General features: G+C 45.2%; 1 protein-coding gene across 3 annotated transcripts in view; it reads right to left on the bottom strand.

Moving 5' to 3' along the window:
* Positions 1 to 7,389: 7,389 nt before the first annotated feature.
* Positions 7,390 to 8,919, bottom strand: part of LOC128723404 (neural-cadherin) — a 166,718-nt gene continuing 165,188 nt past the window's right edge. For all 3 annotated transcript variants that reach the window (XM_053817140.1, XM_053817139.1, XM_053817141.1), the window contains one exon: positions 7,390 to 8,919. This exon is cut by the window's right edge and continues 155 nt beyond it. The gene's annotated coding sequence lies outside the window, so the exon portion shown is untranslated.

Below are 8,919 nucleotides of genomic sequence, written 5' to 3'. Positions count from 1 at the left end.
CGCGATGTAATAGAGGCGAACGCTGCTTTCGAACGATTTTGCTCGATTGAAAACCGTTGTCCTGAATAATTTTCAGTTAGCTGTACGCTCAATCAAATCAATGCTGAGCAATCAATGTTTTCGCACGTGTCATCTGCGAAGTGCCATGTCAATTTGTTGGAAACTTCCCTGACCAAATAACCCTTTTACATATGGGAATAGATAAAAACACGCTGGAAAACGGTCGCACCACATCGCAAAGTGGAGAGTTTGTGCTTCAGATTCCCCATTCGCGTGTCGTTGTTGCATTAAATCAAGCCATATCGAATTCATATCCATTCACAACGCCATCGCAAGTTGACATCAAAGCAGGCGCAGAGTCAATATTCCACTTTTCTGCATCCTAGCAACCAGCACAAACGTACGTAACCTCTCCGTACCCACGTGTCCTTCGAGGGGCGTCGTTTCGAGAATGTTGCACATACATTTACTGTCACCCGCGCACCCGATCCGGAACGGAAGCCCTTTTCACCCCGATGGGTGTCGTGCAAGGGCGGACGTTTCTTCACCGTAAAGGACTTCGCCTCGCGCCAACACGAGCGTCTTTGCACGAGGATGCGAGCAGGCAGAGATACGACCTCAGCAACGGCACACGTCCGTAGCTAGTGGCGGGTTCCAGGACATCCGGGCCACCGGAAGGGCGCACGGGAAACATGGCAAAATAAATGGCCAGCATAACTCAAATGATGCCAAGTGATAATCGTAAAAACAAACTTGTATTTCTCACACGTTTCTCGCTCGCGCCCGGAAACGCATTCGTATGCAGCGTACGGCGTCGTCGTGCGCGCGAAAGCTGCACCGAGCTGCAAGGTACCCGACGGGTAACCGACGAAGAAAGTGCGAGAAACCATACTCTGGTGCTCACTTTAAGGTTGCACTTGCTCGGTGGAGGCTGCAGCGATCCTTGCAACCCGGCGACACGCTTCTGGGCATGGTGAATAATTCCGCCATTTACGGCTCTGCCACCATGGTCACCATGGATGGTTGCTTCGATGCGTCCAACCGGACGGGCAAATATTTGGCGTGGAAACGCTGACGGAGCTTAACTTAAAATGGCGCCGGTTCGTTTGCTTCCTACTTACCTTCCCACCCCGGTGGGTAGAGCTTGATTTTTCGGACATACAAAAGAAAGAGAGCGAAACAATTTTACCGTTTTCCAGTTTATGACAGTTACTTCCCATTGTAGCAATTTATTTCAGTTTTTTTCCTTTCTTTTCTGTTTTCACAATCTTTCTCGCACCACGCGCAAACTCGTTTCGTTTGTCTTTCAATGTTTTCTTGTATAATTTTTTTTTCCATAATTGAACGATTTCGATTTTACTTTTCACGTGTACGTGTATGTGGTGTACGGGTGTGACTGTGTGTTGGGTTTTCGTGTCCGGTAATGAGTGTTACCGTGATCCTGATCGACTACTACGCGCATCCGCCCATCGTTCCATCAATCAGACATCTGCCGTCCCCTGCCCTTGGCTGTTTTTTTTTTCAATGGTTACAAGAAGTCTTTAACTCTGATAGTAGTGGATCCGTAAGTAGCGCTCGAGTTCGCTTTTTTATCCTTCCCTGGAAGAGGATGCTGTGTGAGTGTGTGTGTGTGTTTTGTTTTCTTTTCTTTAATAACATTAAGATGGATGTTCTGTTATCGCTTTATTTGTCTTATACTCTTATCTATTTTACGATGGTTTCGGTGTTCTAGTGTTCGTTACTTGTGGCTGTAGACGGGTGATGCTCTATGTTTCGTTTTCCCTTTTCATTCTTCCTGATTGGCTCCAAAGGAGAGGGCAGAGGGTTTGATGTAGATGCACGCACGAAGCCGGATTTTAAGTGTCACGCTTTTACTTTCAACTCTGGAAGCCCGCAAGAGGACACACTAGAGTTGCGTAAATTGGCTATTTCCATCCTTTCGGGTGGCTTCCGGTCTGACTGTCTGTACGAGTGAGTGTTTTGGGGAATTTCCCTATTTCACGCGCGCAATTATGTGTGTGTGTGTGTGTATGTATTATTGTGGTTCGAAGTGATTACTTTTAATGGGAAAAATTGCCACCTCTTCCCTCTCCATATCCATATCCGCGTCGAGAGTGTGAGTGAGTGTGTTTTTTTCTTCTTTAATATCATTTCACTATATTTACAACTAGGATTTTGGTATCGCTATTAATAATATTTACTGCACTCGAACTTCCACCTTTCTTCATCGTGTTCGAGCTCAACCACCCTCGTTTCGTTTCATGTTAATCTTCTTAGGTTTGTGTTTTTTTTTTCATGATAGGTTTTTAAATGTATCAATCAGCTTCGCTTAGGTAGAGAGCCACGATCTGCGGCGTGTCTTCACGACACGCTCACCGTGACTTTCTTCGCTCACAGCAGACCTCAAAAAGGAAAAACAAGTATAAACGTGTTCTGCTGCTGTTTCACTCGTTCGATGCTTAGTGTCCTTTATTCTTACTTAACCCATTCCCAATCCTGCTCGCTAGTGTTGCATTTTTTAGCAAGACCTTCTGCAAGAACGGAATGGATTGGTTCGGAATGAAATCCACTCGAGTGCTTCCTTTCTTCTCCATTTAAGAAGAGAAAACCATTTTCCAGTGTATGGGTGTGTGTGTCTGTTTCTCCTTCTGCGTCAAGTTCATTTGCTACAAACGTGCTTCCACGTTTCACGGTTCAACTGATGTCTCATTTTCCTTTTACTGTTTTTCTTTAGTCTATTTGTTTGCGTGTTCTTTAAAAAGTCACTAATATATATGTGTATGTATATATGTATATATGTATATCGATTTTACGCAATTAACAAACGATCTCGCAAAGGGGATGGGGATAAAGATTGTTTCCTTTTTTTTGTGTGTGTAGTTATCTCGAGTTTCTGTAGGTTGATTTTTTTTTGTATGTTTTTCTGTCCCATTTTCCTATTGTGTATTTTCCTTGCACTGTGATCCGTTGTAACTATTACTTACGAAGCTTTGAAGTCGGCTTCTATTTCTCTGCTTGAATGATCTGTGAACGTTAGTCTAACATTTTTAGTTTATCAGTTTTTAGGATACTGAGTTGCATGACATGACTGTGCGTTAGTCGGGATCACACCGTTAGTGTACGAATATAATCTTTTCTCATGTCCCGACGCGTACGATCCAATCATGATCTCGTTTCCGCTCGTTTGTTGACGCTTAAACTTACATGAATGTATGAATACTATCGTGATGGCTCTGAGCAAGGGTTTTTGCCTGTTCGTGCCTGCCGTGAGTTGTGTGTCTGTTGCACAACAAACGAGGAGGTGAAAAATGAAACACAAAATGAACGGACTCGCAAACAAAGTCAGCGGAATGTGCGGTACGAGAGTGTGCCCTTTCGGTCGCGGATTCGACGACCCAAGGACGAACGGTTGCGGAATCATTCGGTCGTTGACTCGAAATGTCCTTTCGCCTTCGTTCGCCTTCGAGAATTTTGCAGTGCTACGATTTCGCTAGCTTCTTCCCTTTCGATTTAGCTAATTATGCCGATTTAGTCTAGTGCAGCCATTATGTCGGTAGTTTACATCATTTAGGTTGATTTTTCTTCCCTTTGCGGCTGAATTAACTACTGAATGTTTATACCGACGAGAGTGAAAGTGTGGATGTGTATGCGTGTGTAGTATGTGAGTATCTTTGCTGGGGTTTTAAAAAGTCTATCCGAAACGGCTTCCGATTCGAACGAACGAATGGTTCCCATCCTGTAATGCTTGAGCGCTTCCGTTCTTCTCGTCGTACGAACGAATACTTAAACCGCGCCACCAAGATGGCCGGCAAAAGCGCACGAGTAATAATGTTTCATTGTTTTTGTTTGTTGCTTAAAATTATCTCTACTTGCGTGTGTGTGTGTGTGTGTGTATGTGCTTCGAACTTTCCCCATTTTCCCTTCCCGCTCACGATAGTTGAGGTTATTTTGACGTAAAAACTCAATAAAAGTTTTGAGGAATAAACTAGTGTTGCTTACACATATTACAATAGATACTGCTGCACGGTCAGCTTAATACATATTATCGCCATGGTGTGTGTCGTTTCATACACTTCCTACAGTGGCTATTTCTGGGGGCGTCCTCAGACGACTGGCCTTAGTACCCTAGAGATCTCCTCTCGTAATGTTTCTCGCAAAAAACGTCGCAAATACAGAAAATGGGTGTACTCCGTTATGGCATAAAAAACGTTCTCTCGTGCGTCGGAGACCCTATCTCCTGCCACGTGTCCCTCCCGCACACGCTGAGCCACCCCTTCCGTCATGTACACAATATTCACTTGTTTAGCATGGGACGCCTTAGTCGAATTATTCCTACTACCTCTCAATCCTTGTTACGTTATGCTGCCTGGTGCACGAGCTACATTCATCCGGCTTGACGCCGAATGCTGCCCTACCGATGCACTCGGTCGATAAAAGACGAAAATTAACTCTACTTCATGGGGAGGGAGCAGAACTTAAACTTAAAACCGCCGCCTGGCTTTACCAAACAAATATGTTACAGTCTTTGGATACATGTAATATCAGTTTTGCTTTGCTTTCTTTTTGTTTTGCCTTGCCGTCTTGCCGGTTGCTAATAATACGTTCACTTATCGAATAAATAAATTGCAGCCCTTATGTCGTAATGTTATGAATGCATGCAGTTCGCCGTACTGATTTCCCATATCGGGTTGTTGTGTTTGTTGCTAATAGGGACCTGTTTTCTTCAAGCTTTCGAAGCTGCTGCAGCTGAATTGCTTCCCTTCACTGCGCACGACCGCCGGTGGTGGGCTTATTCAAGAGAAGGAGGATCATTCGGGTACTCGCGTAAGACGTTCAAAATGGGGCGCGCACGTGAGGCGAATGTGTGTTGATGTGTTGATGTTGTTGGTTTCATTTATCAATACCGCTTACTTGTTGTATATTTGATTTACTTACGCTAGTTTTCACACTAAAAGAGCCATGAACTAGTCATTTCGCAATTGTTACGTTGTTGTTACGTTTTTCGTATGAATGAGTTCTTACATTTTTCCTCCCGTCTTAGTCGATGCTAGGGGTTTAAAAAGTCCTTCCGATTCGTTTCACCGTTCCAATGCCACCCACTATCGATCGTGCCCGTACCGTGGTCGGGCTACGAAATAAAGATCCTGCCATTGCTTTCCTGCCAAGCTTCCTATGTGGAGAAAAACATGCCACTCTCTACGAAAGATCACGCAATCCGAAAAGTAAAGTCAACCTTACCAGCCAACGTCACAACGCTTTGCATCCGCCGACTGCATTCTGGCGGACATTTTCGGGTTTTTTCACCAGCGGTGCCTTTAACTACCCAACGAACCGTTCGCTAATACGTCGCAATAGAGTAAAACCGGAAGTCGATCTTTTTCGCTCTTACCCTTGTACCCTTCGCATTTTTTTTGCTGCTTTCACTTCTATACGTTCTTACGTGTTCCTGTTCTTCCCACCGTGCAGTTGCTGCAGTTTATGCAGAGACAAATGTTTTATAAAAACAATCGAAACGCTCATATTTTCCTCCCATTTTCGTTGTGTTTGTAACGAAGACAGAAAAAAAAGAAACAATAAAATCACACACAAACGCGAAAACAAAACGCAACGAAACTTTACGTCCTACTTAAAACATATCCTTAAGCTAGCGGTGTGGATCGAGGAATGAAGTACGGACAGAACCGAAAGCACATCCAACGTACACGGGATGGGTTTAGCAATGCTTTGTTCCTGTTCCAAGTGGCTAGTTTTGCCCTCCGCGACTCGGTGCTTTGCGTGTATTTTCCCTTGCGAATGTCCATCGTCCCAGGGCAGATGGTGTTTTTTGTTTCAGTGGTCGAAAAATGTGCAGAACACAGCTCAGAACAGAACACGCGCAACACGGATCACCGAAGCCCGGTGCATTAGCTCGAAAAACAGAGCTTTTGAGGAGGAAAACATAAATAAAAACAACTCCATTGTATCAATATTGTACCGCTGGTTGAAGTGGATGGGATGGGAACGCAACTTCGAGAGTTTGTTGATCGATCCAACAAACGCCAGAGCCGGGAATGCAAAATGCGTATTTATAAAATATCAAAATTGTCGGAGTTTGTTATTGACCTTTTTTTTTCCTGCAGCGATGGCAAATCAATATTTCGGCAATACCGTGTAACGCAATTAGGGCGTACCGCTGGCCATTATTGGCTTTTCGGTTGGGATGTAGGCAGGTTGTAATGGCTGTTGGCTTGTCACGGTGTGTCAGTGTTTGTGGAGGTATGCTATAGAAGAATAAGAACGATATCGTACCGTTAAAATCCCCATTCTGATGGTTACGTTAAGCGTAGTAATGGTGTATGAATTCAATATTGTTCGTTTCGGAGTTTCTAAACAATCTCTTCCGGCTCGTTAATCGAACGAGAACGGACCTACGTGTAAAGGAGTAAGGTGTACTTGGAGGTTTGTAAAATCGTACCGTAATGTTTCCTATTGCAGTATATGTACAGGTATAAATAATGAGTGTACCTCACGAGAGTGAACATGGCCGCTCCCCCGAGGTCTCCCTGCTGGTGTATTAAAGTTGTATATTACTAAAAGAACGTTCGATGAAAAACTGTGTACCAATACTGAGGTAAGAACACACGCACAAGGGGTGTACGGAAGCTATGAGAATGCGCAATATATGCTTGAAAACAACGAACAAATAATACAGAAGAAGTACAGCGGAAAACTTTCCGCGCGGTAAGGAGCAACGGTTGCAAACCAAAAATCAACGAAAAACTGCCACATCCAACATCCACCGGAGGGAACAAAAACGAATCAAATCTAACAAAAAAAACCCGTGATCCTTCATTTGTCTGCTCTGAAACCACTCGCTATCGTTTGTAACACGTAATTCTAGGCAAAAACATGCAGTGGAACGAGACATCTTTACGTGTGGGCCGGTCGTTCTGTCAAGGATTTTTCGCTCGTCATTTCGTGGGTGTCAACCGCGAGGTTTGCAGTGGGGCGCCTAGAATAATGCGATATTTTTTTCTCCAAAATTCTCCAATTTATCACCAATCTGTCATTGCTGGCTCCCCGAGGGACACGGCAATAGAAACGAAGGTTAGCATCTATCTGCTCTTGAAAACAGAAACCATTTGGTAGGGATGAAGATGAGCGAACGTTTCACCCAAAGATTACGCTTCACTGTATTGATATGGAGAAAATTTGTCCAACATTGCCGGAGGGACTGCGATGAACAGCAGCTGTACCGAAGCAAAAGAAAAAAAAACGGCGGCCCGCCCAAAGCATCCTGTAGCGAGCCGTTTTACAGCAGTGCGGGTGGGATAAGACGGTCGAACTTCGAGAAGAAGCCAACCGAGCTGCCCCCGAGTGTGATCATTTCAATTTTTCACGCTTCAGCACTTTCCCATTCGCTGGTACGGAGCAGAAAAATTGTTCCCATTCTCCCCACCACGTGCTTTATTACACCCATTCCGCCCTCATTTTCCCCACAATTGCGTGGATAGAAAAGGGCGGCCAAAATTGCTGAAAAAGCTGCGGCGTTGTTTTGTGTTCGCTTTCGCGATGGTCATTTCGGTTGGAATTTAGCCACTTTGATAAAAGTTGCCGCTCACTGGCACTGGCGACACCAGGCGCCTCCATTTGGTGTGGCACATCAATTGGTTGGCCCTTCCCTCGTCGTCATCGCCGACAGATCGAGCGACGATAATTCAAGCGCCCGTTGTCTCGCTTCCCCGAATTCTCGATTGAACAGTGGTGCCTTTTTTGCGCTGAGTATTTGATTTTCTTCCTCCAACTTCTGACGCTCTTCTGGCAGCATTCAACACGCTTTTCGCTTCGTTCTCGTCCCTCTCAACTGTGCTCGTGCTTAACCGTAACCTTAACCGTAATCTCAACAATGATTATAATTAAACTTTGGTTTAAAGTATATGCTCAAGTTTTTTTTATGCTCTCTCGCTTTCTTTCTTTCTCTCTCTCTCTCTCTCTCTCTCTCTCTCTCTCTCTTATTCTGTTAAACCTTCTCGTGCAGTCACTTCATTGTTTGCCCCTAGGGCACCAAGCATGGCAGGAAACCTCCGATCCCTTTCACAGGACAATTAAAAAAGAAACCCGGCGTACGTATCGACGAAAGCCCGAAAATAAAAACCGTCCTTGGACGCGTGTGCTTTTTTCTGTTGCTGCTGCTATCGTTAGTGTAATAGGTCTTATAAAGTACCGGGGCGTAACAGGAGAAATGCAAAACGCAAAATAAATAGGGATTACCGCTCCATCGCACTTCAGTTCGCAGCCCCTAATAAGGTGTGCTCCGAGCGTGAAACACCAGGCGTCTCCATCGGTCGCGACCGTTCGTTCAGCGTCTCTGCTTCGATCGCTCCATCCGTAAATGTCCGTCAGCACTCACCTGCTGGTCACTCGTTGCTATCCGGTGGTCCGGTCCGTCTTAGGCCTACCGATGGTGCATAAAATAAGTTCACCATCGGTCGGTAGATTAATGGCAGTTCTACGGGGTTCGTCGTCCTTGGACCGGTTGCCGGAGGATGCTGGTGCTGGTGCTGCTGACGATGGAAGTGACCTTGCTCTCTCACCTCTGGCTTGCTTTGGAGTAAATTATACTAAAACGCACAACCCCGCAAACCGGTAGCTGTTGGCAACGAATCGTTTCAGTCGTCTATTTGTCCATCGCCTGTTTGTCTTGTTCGGGATCCTTATCCGGGCAGAACCACCTCCCACAGCTGCCTGTTGCGGGCGTCTTTTTCACGAGCACGATTCTTCGCGCTCTGCTACGGTGTGTTGCTGCCTTCTTCTCATCTCGTTTCATTGTTATTCCCTACTTTCCGGAGTGTGTTTGTGTGTGATGAGTATGTCTTCTTTTGCTTTTGCATCATCCCTGCGGGCCTTCAGTTCCTTCGCTTGCCACCGTGCAGAGGGAGG

Source organism: Anopheles nili, chromosome 3 (genome assembly GCF_943737925.1).
Source record: "Anopheles nili chromosome 3, idAnoNiliSN_F5_01, whole genome shotgun sequence".
NCBI classification, from domain to species: domain Eukaryota; kingdom Metazoa; phylum Arthropoda; class Insecta; order Diptera; family Culicidae; genus Anopheles; species Anopheles nili.
Note: the sequence above shows the minus strand (reverse complement) of the source record. Positions and strands in the feature narration are given on the sequence as shown.